Source organism: Arachis hypogaea, chromosome 19 (assembly GCF_003086295.3).
Source record: "Arachis hypogaea cultivar Tifrunner chromosome 19, arahy.Tifrunner.gnm2.J5K5, whole genome shotgun sequence".
NCBI lineage: Eukaryota > Viridiplantae > Streptophyta > Magnoliopsida > Fabales > Fabaceae > Arachis > Arachis hypogaea.
Genome location: NC_092054.1, coordinates 23289513 through 23305627, shown reverse-complemented (window position 1 = coordinate 23305627; position 16115 = coordinate 23289513). Strand labels below are relative to the sequence as shown.

Here is a 16115-nt window from a genome sequence, read left to right as displayed (position 1 = left end):
CTTGGTGATGTATTAATAAACACAGCAAATAAGCAAACTAAATTGGAAGCATTAAAAACAAAGAATTAACTAAAATAAACAGAATAACAAAATATCAAACCAAAAGAAAATTAACACTGCAAAGACATTATGGTTATGCAGACAAGTGGTGTTGCTGAACGATTTGCATAGAAAAATAGGTGGCACACCAAACTTAGAATTTTGGTGTGTCGCTTTTCATTTTTGATTTGATGCAATCATCCAAAAAGATTGAAAACAATTTGTTGCAAGGCAACACCAAACTTAGAATGTAACCATATGCCAATTTATTGAATTTTAAACAAAGCAAGGAAAAAAATATACCTACTGTCTACCTGTTCCTTACTTTCTTCCTCTTCTTCCAATTTGTTAAGAGGAATGACTTCAAGAGAGGAGAAGATTCAGCTATTGCCCCCTGTCTTGGTTTCCTCTCAGCAAGCTTTTTGTTGTACATGGCTTGATTGAGCTTGCCTGCTATTGGTCCAGGGGTTGGATTGCTTGTGGTTGACCTCCTCTTGAATGTTGTCCTTGGTAGTTTGGTCGCAATCCTCTTTTCGGTGCTTTTGTTAATTGCCTTCACTTCTTTGAATCCAAGTCTTGGTGGTTGTGTGATTTTTGGAGTTTTGTATTCATCCAGAGCCTTTTGTATTGGTGGTTCTATGAACTCCTCCTTTATGTACTTCTCTGCCTCACTTGAGTTTGGAATGACTTCTTCACTTTCTTGCTCCTCCACTTCCTCTTTTACACCCAACATTTGTTTCAATCGCTCTATCATGGGGGAGGTTTGTCGATCTTCCCAACATTTCTTCATCTCCTCGTCATACCTTTCAATCATGGATTCAGGTGTTGAGGCATTTTGGTCCAGGGAGGTTTGTGAGAGTTGTGAGTCTTCATGTTCTCTTGTCATCTCAAGTGAAGTTTCAGGTTCAACCACCTCATTCTTCATTGAAAGTTCACTTGATGCAGTGGCCTCCTTATCTTGCTTTTCCACTTCTTCACCCACACATTTGTCTTTATCCTCACTGGTTGATGGTGCTAAGTTTTCCCTTGTTTGCTCTAAGGACCCATTTATCTGCTCGAGGATGGTTTCTTCCCAAGATGGGGATTTTGTGTAAAATTCCACTAGTTTTCTCTGTATTTCAATGCCTTCACGGTATTCCTCATCTGTTAATTCAATGCCTTTAAGGTATTCCTCATCTTTTAATTCAAGAGATGAAGGTCGAGAGTAATTTTGGTGAAGTGAATGTGTTGTGGTGAAGTTGTGTTGAGGGGTGTGGAATGAGTTGTGTGATCGATGGGATGACTGGTATGGATTTTGGAGGAAACTTTGTGTTGAGGCATAATCAAGTGATGAAGAACTTTCAAATGAGAAACTGGGACGTGAGGGTGGATGCTTTTCCATTCTTTGGCGATGCTTCCATCTTCCATGAGGATAATGATATGAATCATTTTGTGGTGGTGGTTGGTATCCTATATGATTCTCTTGCTCATCTTGTGTCTCTGAAACCAATCTCCATGAATTGGAGTGCTCAGGATTTGTAATTTGTTGGTGATATTCCCAACCACCATTAGAGATTGGTGATGGTGGGTGATATCCCATAAAATTTGTTTGACCATAAGATGAGTTGAACTCCATTTGAATTTTGTAAAACACAACACCAAGGAGAATTGAAATTCATATCTCAGAGATGAATTTCTTAGTGAGGCAATAACTCAAACACCTTGGTTTCAACTTAGAGCAGAGAACAAAAACAAAGAAAATGCTTGATCTAGACTTCTCACCCACTTAATCATTGTTGATCTAATCAATCCCCGGCAACGGCGCCAAAAAACTTGATGAGTATTTTGGTGGAAAAATGAATTTCTCCCAAAACACACAAATCTAACCGGCAAGTGCACCGGGTTGCATCAAGTAGTAATAACTCACTTAGAGTGAGGTCGATCCCACAGGGATTGATGGATCAAGCAACTTTAGTGGGTGATTAGTTTAGTCAAGCTAACATAGAGTGAATTGTGAAGTTGAGCAACAGAAGGTAAAAATTGCAGGGAAATTAAAGTTGCAGAATGTAAATGGGCAGAAGCTTAAAGAGCAAGAAATGTAAATTGCAAGAATCTTAAATGCCAAGAAATATAAATTGCATTAAACGTAAAGGGGATTGGGAATTGGATTTGCAGAAATTAAACAAGGAAAAGTTAAATTTCAACAAGCAGAGAAGTAAAAGATGGATTTGATTGATTCGGAACCAAAACAGAAATGTAAATAAACATGAAAAGCAATAAACAGAGAATGTAAAATTGGAATTAAGATCTCAGGACCCAAGAGACTAGATAACCAAGTCTAGATCTCAATGCCTTCCTAGATCCAACAAGAACAATTGCAAAGGAAATGTAAATTGCAGAGAAAGTAGATGAAGAGCAATTAACAGAAAATTCGATTCAATTAAGCAGTAAAGAAAGCAGAGAGAAATCTCAGAGGGAGAATGAAATAGAACACCTTCAATTCTCCACCCAAGACTCAAAAACAAAGAAAAAAAAATTAAAGAGAGCTCTCAAATCCTTGTGCTCCCTAGTGGAGCCAGCCTCCTCACAAATATGAAAATGATGCCTTATATAGGCTTTACAAAATGGAAATGAAAATGAAATTAAAAATAAATTACAATTAAATGAAATTCCTATTTTATCTATTTCTTGTGCCTTTGAGTGATGATCATGGGCCTTTGCTCTTGGTGGAATTGGGTTGAAAGAGGCCTTGGTTGATTGCTCTTGGAGTTTGAAGAGGAACCGAATTGAACCGGGTTGAGTTTGCAAAAGTTGGTGCAAAAGTTAGAGCAAAAGTTAGGGGTCTAACTTTTGGTCTAACTTTTCATATCAGCCCACAAAATTTGCTGCTATCCACGTTGGGGCAAAAGTTAGGGGTCTAACTTTTGCTCCAACGTTGGCCTCCCTTATGCACATTTATGGTGCCAACTTTGTCCTCTTGTCATGTTGCCAATTTTATGCCCAATATAGACTATCATATATGGTTGGAAAGCTCTGAATGTCAGCTTTCTAACCCACTTGGAATCACTTCAATTGGACATCTACAACTCAAGTTATGATCATTTGAAGAGGGCATGGTCGCTGGCTTTGGTGTGCAGCGTTTGAGGTAACGTTTGCCTCAAACGTTGGCGAAAACGCCAGTTCTGGAGACTCAAACGTATTGTCCACCCCATACTATTATACATTGTTGGAAAGCCCTGAATATCTACTTTCCAATGCCTTTGGAAGCACATCAATTGGGGCTCTACAGCTCGAGTTATACTCCATCGAAGGTGTAGAGGTCAAGTGGCCTCACTGCATGTTGCCACCATGTTCATTTATACACATTGCGGGGCAGTTTTCTCCCTCAATTTTAGTGTCCACCATGCAGTGCCATATATGCTTGGAAAGCTCTTGATTCCTACTTTCCAATGCTTCTTGAATCACCTCATTTGGAGCTCTGTAGCTCAAGTTATTCTTGTTGGAAGTATACCCCTTCAAGCTGTTGTGGTGTGTGGCGCCAACGTTAGCCACCAAGTTAGGGGGCTAACGTTGGCGCAAACTTTTGCTCCTCCCCTTGTGATTTTCATGTGCCAACGTTAGCCACCAAGTTAGGGGGCTAACGTTGGCGCAAACTTTTGGTGCCCAGGGAGGTTTTCTTCATGCCAACGTTAGCCTCAAAGTTAGGGGGCTAACGTTGGCGCAAACTTTTGGTGCCCAGGGAGGTTTTCTTCATGCCAACGTTAGCCTCAAAGTTAGGGGGCTAACGTTGGCACAAACTTTTGGTACCCAGGGATTGATTTTCAAGTTCCAACGTTAGCCTCCAAGTTAGGGGGCTAACGTTGGGGCTAACTTTTCACCCAAAAGTTTGTGCAAAAGTTTGAGGCTAACTTTAGGTCCAACTTTTTGCTTCTTGGTTCATTTTCACTTATTCCATTGTCCTCTCTTTACTCCTAGCCATTCCTTCTTGCTTCAACCTTTCTTCAAGCTTTCTTCACCTATCATTAATCAACCAAACACATCAAAGCTATGCTCAAAATTATGAGATATTCATTCTTTCATAATATGTGACAATTATAGCATAAAACCTCATGAAATAGCATGAATTCATACATGGTTGATTAAATCAAAGGAAACATGAAAATCTACCCAATTGGCTTGCTTATGGATCAAGAAAGTGCATAAAACCTATTGAAACCAAAGGAAAAAGGCATAGAAAAACATGACATGATGACATGTCATCAAGTTTTTGAGGTATAATCTCATGAACTTCCACCTCTTCTCCAGTCATGATGCTATGGATCATGATGGCCCGGTCTATAGTAACTTCAGACCGGTTGCTAGTGGGAATGATTGAGCATTGAATGAACTCCAACCATCCTCTAGCTACAGGCTTAAGGTCCAGTCTTCTTAGTTGAACCGGGTTGCCTTTTGAGTCAATCTTCCATTGAGCTCCTTCTACACATATGTCCATGAGGACTTGGTCCAACCTTTGATCAAAGTTGACTTTCCTTGTGTAGGGGCGTGCGTTCTCTTCCATGTTTGGCAAGTTGAACGCCAACCTCGCATTCTCCGGACTAAAATCTAAGTATTTCCCCCGAACCATTGTAACATAGTTCTTTGGATCCGGGTTCTTACTTTGATCATGGTTCTTGGTGATCCATGCATTGGCATAGAACTCTTGAACCATTAGGATGCCGACTTGTTGGATGGGGTTTGTTAGAACTTCCCAACCTCTTCTTTGAATTTCATGCCGGATCTCCGGATACTCATTTCTTTTAAGTTTGAAAGGGACCTCGGGGATCACCTTCTTCTTGGCCACAACATCATAGAAGTGGTCTTGATGAGCTTTGGAGATGAATCTTTCCATCTCCCATGACTCGGATGTGGAAGCTTTTGTCTTCCCTTTTTCCTTTTCTAGAGGATTCTCCGATCTTAAGTGCCATCAATGGTAATGGAAAAACAAAAAGCTTATGCTCTTACCACACCAAACTTAGAATATTGCTCGCCCTCGAGCAATACAAGAAAGAATAGAGGAAGAAGAAGAAGAAAATATGGAGAAGAGGGGTGAAGTGTGTTTCGGCCAAGTAGAGAAGAGAGGGTTGTGTTGTGTGAAAATGAGGAAGAATGGAGGGCTATATATAGGGGAGGGAGGGGGGTTAAGGTTCTGCCATATGGGTGGGTTTGGGTGGGAAATTGGTTTTAAATTTTGAAGGTAGGTGGAGTTTATGAGGTAGGTTTATGGGGAAGAGTGGATGGATGTGAGTGGTGAAGGATTGATAGGGAAGAGGTGATAGGTGAATGGTTTTGGGGAAGAGTGTTTATGGGATTATGTGAAAGAGGGGTGAGAAGAAGTGAGTGGAGGTAGGTGGGGATCCTGTGGGGTCCACAGATCCTGAGGTGTTCAAGGATTTACACCCTTGCACCAAATTAGGCATGCAAAATGCCCTTGCACGCAACTCTGGGCGTTCAGCGCCAGGTTGGTGCCCATTTTGGGCGTTCAGCGCCAGAACCATGCTCTGTTCTGGCGCTGAACGCCAGACAGATGCTCCTCCAGGGTGTGATTTTTCTTCTGCTATTTTTGATTCCGTTTTCAATTTTTCTATTTATTTTGTGACTCCACATGATCATGAACCTAATAAAGCATGAAAAACAATGAAAATAAAAATTAGATAAACATTGGGTTGCCTCCCAACAAGTGCTTCTTTAATGTCAATAGCTTGACAGTGGGCTCTCATGGAGCCTCACAGATGTTCAGAGCTTTGTTGAAACTTCCCAACACCAAACTTAGAGTTTGGATATGGGAGTTCAACACCAAACTTAGAGTTTGACTGTGGGGGCTCTGGTTGACTCTGTAGTGAGAGAAGCTGTTCATGCTTCCTCTCCATGGTTGCAGAGAGAGATCCTTGAGTTTTAAACACAAGGGAGTCCTCATTCAATTGGAGGACTAATTCTCCTCTGTCAACATCAATCACAGCTCTTGCTGTGGCTACGAAGGGTCTTCCTAGGATGATGGATTCATCTTCATCCCTCCCAGTATCTAGGATTATGAAATCAGCAGGGATGTAAAGGCCTTCAACCTTTACTAATATATCCTCTACTTGTCCATAAGCCTCTTTCCTTGAGTTGTCTGCCATCTCTAATGAGATTCTAGCAGCTTGCACCTCAAATATTCCAAGCTTCTCCATTACAGAGAGTGGCATGAGGTTTATCCCTGACCCAAGGTCACACAGAGCCTTCTCAAAGGTCATGGTGCCTATGGTACAGGGTATGAGGAACTTTCCAGGATCCTCTTTCTTCTGAGGCAATCTCAGTACTTCCAATGCATTTAGTTCATTGGTGAACAGGGGAGGTTCCTCAGAGGGAAGCTCCTTATTGATCACTGGACGTCCCAGGAGGTCTTCCTCCTTGGGATTCACGTCCTCCTCTCCCTCTTTGGGTTCGGCCATTTTGGTTATGTCAATGGCCTTGCACTCTCCTTTTGGATTTTCTTCTGTATTGCTTGGGAGAGTACTAGGAGGGATTTCAGTGATCCTTTTACTCAGCTGGCCCACTTGTGCTTCCAAATTTCTAATGGAAGACCTTGTTTCATTCATGAAACTCACAGTGGCCTTAGATAGATCAGAGACTAAATTTGCTAAGCTAGATGGATTCTGCTCAGAATTCTCTGTCTGTTGCTGAGTGGATGATGGAAAAGGCTTGCTATTGCTAAACCTGTTTCTTCCACCATTATTAAAGCCTTGTTGAGGCTTTTGATCCTTCCATGAGAAATTTGGATGATTTCTCCATGATGAGTTATAGGTGTTTCCATAAGGTTCACCCATGTAATTTACCTTTGCTATTGCAGGGTTTTCAGGATCATAGGCCTCTTCTCCAGAAGATACCTCTTGAGTACTGTTGGATGCAGCTTGCATTCCATTCAGACTCTGAGAAATCATATTGACTTGCTGAGTCAATATTTTATTCTGAGCCAATATGGCATTCAGAGTATCAATTTCAAGAACTCCCTTCTTCATAGGCGTCCCACTACTCACAGGATTCCTCTCAGAAGTGTACATGAACTGGTTATTAGCAACCATGTCAATGAGTTCTTGAGCTTCTGCAGGCGTTTTCTTTAGGTGAATGGATCCACCTGCAGAAGTATCCAATGACATCTTTGATAGCTCAGATAAACCATCATAGAATATATCCAGGATGGTCCATTCTGAAAGCATGTCAGAAGGACACTTTTTGGTCAACTGTTTGTATCTTTTCCAAGCTTCATAGAGGGATTCACCATCTTTTTGTTTGAAGGTTTGAACATCCGCTCTAAGCTTGCTCAGCTTTTGAGGAGGAAAGAACTTGGCTAAGAAAGCCTTGACCAGCTTATCCCATGAGTTCAGGCTATCCTTAGGTTGAGAGTCCAACCAGAGTCTAGCTCTGTCTCTTATAGCAAAAGAGAAAAGCATGAGCCTGTAGACTTCAGGATCTACTCCATTAGTCTTTACAGTATCACATATCTGCAAGAATTCAGTTAAGAACTGAAAAGGATCTTCAGATGGAAGTCCATGAAACTTGCAGTTTTGTTGCATCAGAGAAACTAGCTGAGGTTTCAGCTCAAAATTGTTTGCTCCAATGGTAGGGATGGAGATGCTTCTTCCATGTAAATTGGAATTAGGTGCAGTAAAGTCACCAAACATCCTTCTTGCATTATTATTATTTTCGGCTGCCATCTCCTCTTTCTGTTCGAAAATTTCTGAAAGGTTATCTCTAGATTGTTGTAATTTAGCTTCTCTTAGTTTCCTTTTCAGAGTCCTTTCAGGTTTTGGATCTGCTTCAACAAGAATATTCTTGTCCTTGCTCCTGCTTATATGACAAAGAAGAGGGCACAGAAAAGAAAATAATAATAATAATAATAATAATAATAGGGATCCTTTATACCACAGTATAGAGGTCCTTATGTTAGTGGAAGAAAGGAGGGGAACAAAGAAGAATGAAGAATCCAAACACAAAGATGATGATAGGAGCAGAGATGTGAGATGAAGAGAAGTGTTAGTAGATGAATAAACAAATAGAATAAGATGAGAGAAGGAGAATTTTCGAAAATAATTTTTGAAAAAGAGTTAGTGATTTTCGAAAATAGTTTTTGAAAAAAAGTTAGTAATTTTCGAAAATTAAAATCAAAAATTAAAATAATTAGTTAATTAAAAAGAAATTTTGAAAAAGAGGGAAGATATTTTCGAAAATTAGAGAGAGAGTTAGTTAGGTGGTTTTGAAAAAGATAAGAAACAAACAAAAAGTTAGTTAGTTAGTTGAAACAAATTTTGAAAATCAATTTTGAAAAGATAAGAAGATAAGAGGTTAGAAAAGATATTTTTGAAATCAAATTTTTGAAAAAGATAAGATGAGAAGATATTTTTGAAAAGATATGATTGAAATTGGTTTTGAAAAAGATTTGATTTTTAAAATCACAATTAATGACTTGATTCACAAGAAATCACAAGATATGATTCTAGAACTTAAAGTTTGAATCTTTCTTAACAAGTAAGTAACAAACTTAAAATTTTTAAATCAAAACATTAATTGATGATGTTATTTTCGAAAATATGATGTAAAAGTAAGAAAAAGATTTTTGAAACATATTTTTGAAATTTTCGAAAATAACTAAAAAAAATTGAAAAATATTTTATTTTTGAAAAAGATTTTGAAAAAGATGAGATTTTCAAATTGAAAATTTGATTTGACTCATAAGAAACAACTTGATTTTAAAAATTTTTGAAAAAGTCAACTCAAATTTTCGAATTTGATGAGAGAAAAAAAAGGGAAAGATATTTTTTTTTATTTTTGAATTTTTATGATGAGAGAGAAAAACACTAAAATGATGCAATACATGAAATTTTTAGATCAAAACAATGAATGTATGCAGGAATGCTATGAATGTCAAGATGAACACCAAGAACACTATAAAGGTCATGATGAACATCAAGAACACATTTTTGAAAATTTTTAATGCAAAGAAAACATGCAAGATACCAAACTTAGAAATCTTTCATGTTTAGACACTATGAATGCAAGAATGCATATGAAAAACAAGAAAAGACACAAAACATGCAAATGCAAAGATCAAACAAGAAGACTTACCAAGAACAACTTGAAGATCATGAAGAACACTATGAATGCATGAAAATTTTCGAAAAATGCAAGATGAGTATGCAATTGACACCAAACTTAAAAATTGACTCAAGACTCAAACAAGAAACACAAAATATTTTTTATTTTTATGATTTTATGATTTTTTTTATTTTTATTTTATATTTTTCGAAAATTATTTTTTGAAAAAAGAAAAATAAGGATTCAAAAATTTTAATATGAATTCCAGGAATCTTATGCTCTAAAGCTCCAATCAAAGGGTCAGGCATGGCTTAATAGCCAGCCAAGCTTTAGTATGTAACTCAGACATGACAAGCCTAACATGCCCTACAGGCATGGCTTTACAGCCAGCCAGGCTTCAACATGCTTCATGAAACACTAGAATTCATTCTTAAAAATTCTGAAGAGAAATATATTTTTGAAAACATTTTTATTTTTTTCGAAAACAGATGAGAAAATTTTTGAAAGATTTTTGAAAAATTTTTGAAAATAAAAAAAAAGAAAATTACCTAATCTGAGCAACAAGATGAACCGTCAGTTGTCCAAACTCAAACAATCCCCGGCAACGGCGCCAAAAACTTGATACGTGGAATCGTGATTACACTTTAATTATGTAAAATTCATTGCTCTTTCTTTCCCTGGTAATGGCACCAAAAACATGATGCCAATACCATGGTTCACAACTCCGTGTAACTGACCAGCAAGTGCACTGGGTCGTCCAAGTAATAAATCTTACGTGAGTAAGGGTCGAATCCCACGGAGATTGTTGGTATGAAGCAAGCTATGGTCACCTTGTAAATCTCAGTCAGGCGGATATAAAATAGTAATGGGGTTTTCGAAATAATAATTAAATAAACATAAAGTAAAGGATAGAAATACTTATGTAAATCATTGGTGAGAGTTTCAGATAAGCGAATAGAGATGCTTTCGTTCCTCTGAACCTCTGCTTTCCTGCTATCTTCATCCAATCAGTCTTACTTCTTTCCATGGCTGGCTTTATGTAATGAATCACCATTGTCAATGGCTACTTTCGGTCTTCTCTCGGAAAAATGATCCAAATGCCCTGTCACAGCACGGCTAATCGTCTGGAGGCATCACCCTTGTCAATGGCTTACATCCTATCCTCTCAGTGAAAATGGTCAACGCACCCTGTCACGGCACGGCTATTCATCTGTCGGTTCTCGATCATGCTGGAATAGGATTCACCCTCCTTTTGCATCTGTCACTAACGCCCAGCAATCGCGAGTTTGAAGCTCATCACAGTCATTCAATCCCAGAGTCCTACTCGGAATACCACAGACAAGGTTTAGACTTTCCGGACTCTCATGAATGCTGCCATCATTCTAGCTTATACCACGAAGATTCTGATTAAGAGATCTAAGAGATACTCATTCAGTCGAAGGTAGAACGGAAGTGGTTGTCAGGCACGCGTTCATAGGGAATGATGATGATTGTCACGTTCATCACATTCAGATTGAAGTGCGAATGAATATCTTAGAAGCGAAATAAGTTGAATTGAATAGAAAATAGTAGTACTTTGCATTAATCTTTGAGGAACAGCAGAGCTCCACACCTTAATCTATGGAGTGTAGAAACTCTACCGTTGGAATTACATAAGTGAAAGGTCCAGGCATGGCCGAGATGGCCAGCCCCCAAAATGTGATCTAAGATAGCATACAACTGATCAAAGATGTCAATTACAATAGTAGAATGTCCTATTTATAATAAACTAGCTACTAGGGTTTACAGAAGTAAGTAATTGATGCATAAATCCACTTCCGGGGCCCACTTGGTGTGTGCTTGGGCTGAGCTTTAACTTTCCACGTGCAGAGGTCCTCCTTGGAGTTGAACGCCAGCTTTTGTGCCAGTTTGGGCGCTCAACTCTGGTTTTGGATCCTTTTCTGGCGCTGGACGCCAGATTTGGGCAAAGAGCTGGCGTTGAACGCCAGTTTACGTCGTCTAAACTTGGCCAAAGTATGGACTATTATATATTGCTGAAAATCCCTGGATGTCTACTTTCCAACGCAATTGGAAGCGCGCCATTTTGAGTTCTGTAGCTCCAGAAAATCCATTTTGAGTGCAGGGAGGTCAGAATCCAACAGCATCAGCTGTCTTTCTTCAACCTCTGAATCTGATTTCTGCTCAAGTCCCTCAATTTCAGCCAGAAAATAACTGAAATCACAGAAAAACACACAAACTCATAGTAAAGTCTAGAAATGTGAATTTAACATAAAAACTAATAAAAACATCCCTAAAAGTAACTAGGTCCTACTAAAAACATACTAAAAACAATGCCAAAAAGCGTATAAATTATCCTTTTCTGGCGTTAAACTCCAATTCCTAACTTGTTTCTGGCGCTGGACGCCAGACTGCAGCATGGAACTGGCGTTGAACGCCATTTTACGTCGTCTATCCTTGAGCAAAGTATAAACTATTATATATTGCTGGAAAGCCCTAGATGTCTACTTTCCAACGCAATTGGAAGCGCGCCATTTTGAGTTCTGTAGCTCCAGAAAATCCACTTTGAGTGCAGAGAGGTCAGAATCCAACAGCATCAGCAGTCCTTCTTCAACCTCTGAATTTGATTTTTGCTCAGCTCCCTCAATTTCAGCCAGAAAATACCTGAAATCATAGAAAAACACACAAACTCATAGTAAAGTCCAGAAATATGATTTTTGCCTAGAAACTAATGAAAATAAACTAAAAACTAACTAAAACATACTAAAAACTATATGAAATTATCCTCAAAAAGCGTATAAAATCTCCGCTCATCACAACACCAAACTTAAACTGTTGCTTGTCCTCAAGCAACTAGACAAATAAAATAGAATACAAATGAGTCAAGAAACAATAATATCTCAGAGTTTTTGAGTGAAGCTCAGATTCTAATCAAATGAGCGGGGCTTGTAACTTTTTGCTTCCGAACAATTTTGGCATCTCACTTTATCCATTGAAGCTCAGAGTGATTGGCATCTATAGGAACTTAGAATTCAGATAGTGTTATTGATTCTCCTAGTTCAGTATGTTGATTCTTGAATACAGCTACTTTTATGAGTCTTGGCCGTGGCCCTGAGCACTTTGTTTTCCAGTATTACCACCGGATACATAAATGCCACAGACACATAATTGGGTGAACCTTTTCAGATTGTGACTCAGCTTTGCTAAAGTCCCCAATTAGAGGTGTCCAGGGTTCTTAAGCACACTCTTCTTTTTGCTTTGGACCTTGACTTTAACCGCTCAGTCTCAAGTTTTCACTTGACACCTTCACGCCACAAGCACATGGTTAGGGACAGCTTGGTTTAGCCGCTTAGGCCGGGATTTTATTCCTTTAGGCCCTCCTATCCACTGATGCTCAAAGCCTTGAGATCCTTTTTATTTACCCTTGCCTTTTGGTTTTAAGGGTTATTGGCTTTTTGCTCTTGCCTCTTAGTTTTAAGAGCTTTTGGCTTTTTCTGCTTGCTTTTTCTCTCTTTTTTTTTCTTCTTTTTTTTCTGCAAGCTTTGTATTCACTGCTTTTTCTTGCTTCAAGAATCATTCTTATGATTTTTCAGATGATCAATAACATGTCTCATGTTCATCATTCTTTCAAGAGCCAACATATTTAACAGTCTTAAACATCAAATTCAAAAGACATATGCACTGTTCAAGCATTCATTCAGAAGACAGAAAGCATTGCCACCACATGTAAATAATTAGAATTTTTCTTATTAAAAACTCGAAAATTATTGCCTCTTATTCTAAAGAAATTCTTCTATTTTATTCATGTTTAATGATGATGATAAAATTAAATTATAGCTTAATTGGAGATAAAATCCAAAAATATAGATACTAATTACTACTATATGACTCCTAAGGTAAAACTAAAATAAGAACAGTTATCACAGAGTTAAGACTAAGATTCGAATTTAACAACCTTTGTTCTGGGGAGTGGATGTTCCTCTAATCTGCGGGGTGCTTGGTCCTTCAAGAGATAATTTCTGGCGCTTCAATTCCCTTAAATCACACCCTTGCTCCTCCTGTTCTTTAATCAAATAGCAGAGAATGCTACTTTGTTCCTTCTGTTCTTTCATTATTTGTTCCATAGCTTCTAGCATCTTGGTGATAGATGTTTCAAGATACTCCCAGTATTCAGATTGAGGGATTTCTAGGAGAATTTCCTGTGTTCTCTTCTTGATGGGGTCATCCTGTGCTTGTTGTTTTTCCATTGATGCTTTGGTGATTGGTCGCTCAACTGAGATATACTCAGTTATTCCCATCCTTACTCCAGCGTCCTTACAGAGCATAGAAATCAAGCTTGGATAAGCCAACCTGGCATCTTTGGAATTTTTGTTTGCAATTTTGTAAAATTCAGTTGAGATCAGTTGATGAACTTCCACTTCTTTTCCCATCATGATGCAATGGATCATCACTGCTCTTCTAATAGTGACTTCAGAACGGTTTCTAGTGGGCAGCAGAGAATGCCCAATGAAGTCCAGCCATCCTCTGGCGACTGGTTTGAGATCTTCTCTTTTGAGTTGATTAGGGACACCCTTCGTGCTGGTGGTCCACCTGGCTCCAGGGATACATATATCCTCTAGAATCTTATCCAGGCCCTTGTCTGTTCTCATCATTCTTCTATTGAAGGAGTCTGGATCATCTTTCAGCTGAGGTAGCTTTAAGATCTCCCTGATCTTGTCAGGGTGGGTATGAACAATCTTTTCTCTGACCAAGGTCCGATAGTCATAGATAGCAGATCTAGATAGTCTTTGCCTGTCTGTTTGCCACATATTAGCATAGAACTCCTGGACCATATTCCTTCCCACTTTCGTTTCAGGATTAGCTAGGATCTCCCAGTTCCTGATTCGAATTTGCTCCTGGATCTCCGGATATTCATCTTCTTTCAGATCGAATCTAACTTCCGGGATCACTGATCTTAGACCCATTATTTTTTAATAATGGTCTGAATGTTCTTTAGTTAAGAACTTCCCTTGATTCCAAAGTGGTTTTGGAACACTCTCTTTCTTGCCTCTTGGAGTTGGTTGTTTTCCTTTAGGAGCCATGATCTTAGTGATCACGGATAAGCACACCAAACTTAGAGGTTTGCTTGTCCTCAAGCAAAAGAAAAGAAAGGAGAGGGAGAGAAGGAGAGCTAGGTGCAATTGTGGATGGAAAAGGAGGGTGGCCGAACCCATATTTAAAGGGAGAGGGGGGTGGGTTTCGAAAATAGGGAGAAAGATAAGATAGAAGATATGATTTAAAAAGTTTAAGTATGATAAGAAGAGATATAATTTAAAATTAAAAAGATATGAAAGATTTTTGAAAAAGATAATGTGGAGATTTGAAAAAGATATTAGTTGAAAAGATTTTAGAGTGAAAAGATAGATTTGTTTTGAAAATTTGAAAAAGAGTTGAATTGGATTGAAAAAGAGGGTTTGTGCTTATGGATTAAGATACATTTGATATTTTTAAAGTAGGATTTTTAGAAATTAGGGATTTTAGAAATCAGGGTTCTTAACATGTTTATGCAAAAATTTATGGATTGAAAACATGGAAATCAAAATTAAAATGAAAAATATGAAGAAAAAATGAATTTACCTCCTCCCCACCATCCTGGCGTTTGAACGCCCAAACGCTACATGTTTTGGGCGTTCAACGCCCAAATGCTACTTCTCCTGGGCGTTCAACGCCCAGCTGCTGCTTCTTTCTGGCGTTGAATGCCAGGAAGTCCTTTGTTATTGGGCATTTTTCTGAACGCCCAGAACGCTGTAAATCTGGCGTTAAACGCCCAGAAGGAGCTTCCTTCTGGCGTTCAACGCCCAGATGGCTATCCTTACTGGCGTTCAACGCCCAGTGGATGCTTCTGTTGGGCGTTGAACGCCCAAAACAGACTTTTACTGGCGTTTTCTTGCCAGTGAGCTCTTTTTCTCTGTTTTGTGTGCAGAATCCTTCTGTAACTCTGTGAACTTATACAATTGACTCTTTACCTTAGGATCAATGAACTTTATATAAACAAATAAAATCAAGAATAGGGCAAAATGCTTAGAGGAAGTGATGCCCCATGGCTGGATTGCCTCCCAGCAAGCGCTTCTTTATTGTCTTTAGCTGGACCTTGCTGAGCTTTTAGTCTAGCTTCAGCCTTGAGCACTCTTGCTCAACATTGCCTTCAAGATAGTGCTTGATTCTCTGTCCATTAACAATGAACCTCTTATCTGAATCAATATCTTGAAGTTCCACATAACCATATGGTGATACACTTGTAATCACATATGGTCCTCTCCACTGGGATTTCAGTTTCCCGGGGAATAGCCTGAGTCTAGAGTTAAACAACAGAACCTTCTGTCCTGGTTCAAAGATTCTAGATGACAGCTTTCTGTCATGCCACTTTTTTTATTTCTCTTTATAAAGCTTGGCATTTTTGAAGGCAGTTAATCTGAATTCCTCTAGCTCATTTAGCTGAAGCAATCTTTTTTCTCCAGCTAATTTGGCATCAAGATTTAGGAATCTGGTCGCCCAGTAGGCTTTATGTTCCAGTTCCACGGGCAGGTGACATGTCTTACCATACACAAGTTGGTATGGAGAGGTCCCTATAGGAGTCTTGAATGCTATTCTGTAAGCCCACAGAGCATCATCCAAGCTTCTTGCCCAATCCTTTCTACGGGTACTTACAGTCCGTTCCAGGATTCTCTTTAGTTCTCTGTTAGAGACTTCAGCTTGCCCATTAGTTTGTGGATGATATGGAGTTGCCACCTTGTGGCGAATCCCATACCGAACCATGGCAGAGTAAAGCTGTTTGTTGCAGAAGTGAGTGCCCCCATCACTAATTAGTACTCTAGGGACACCAAACCTGCTAAAAATATGTTTCTGGAGGAACTTCAGCACTGTTTTAGTATCATTGGTGGGTGTGGCAATGGCCTCTACCCATTTTGATACATAGTCAACTGCCACCAGAATATAAGTGTTTGAGTATGATG

The 16115-nt window shown here is 38.9% G+C and overlaps 1 non-coding gene across 1 annotated transcript; it reads left to right on the top strand.

The window, feature by feature from the left end:
* Positions 1 to 7244: 7244 nt before the first annotated feature.
* LOC112781593 (small nucleolar RNA R71) lies at positions 7245 to 7352 on the top strand. The gene has a single exon (XR_003192361.1). It is a non-coding gene; the product is annotated as a small nucleolar RNA R71 (small nucleolar RNA).
* Positions 7353 to 16115: the final 8763 nt, after the last annotated feature.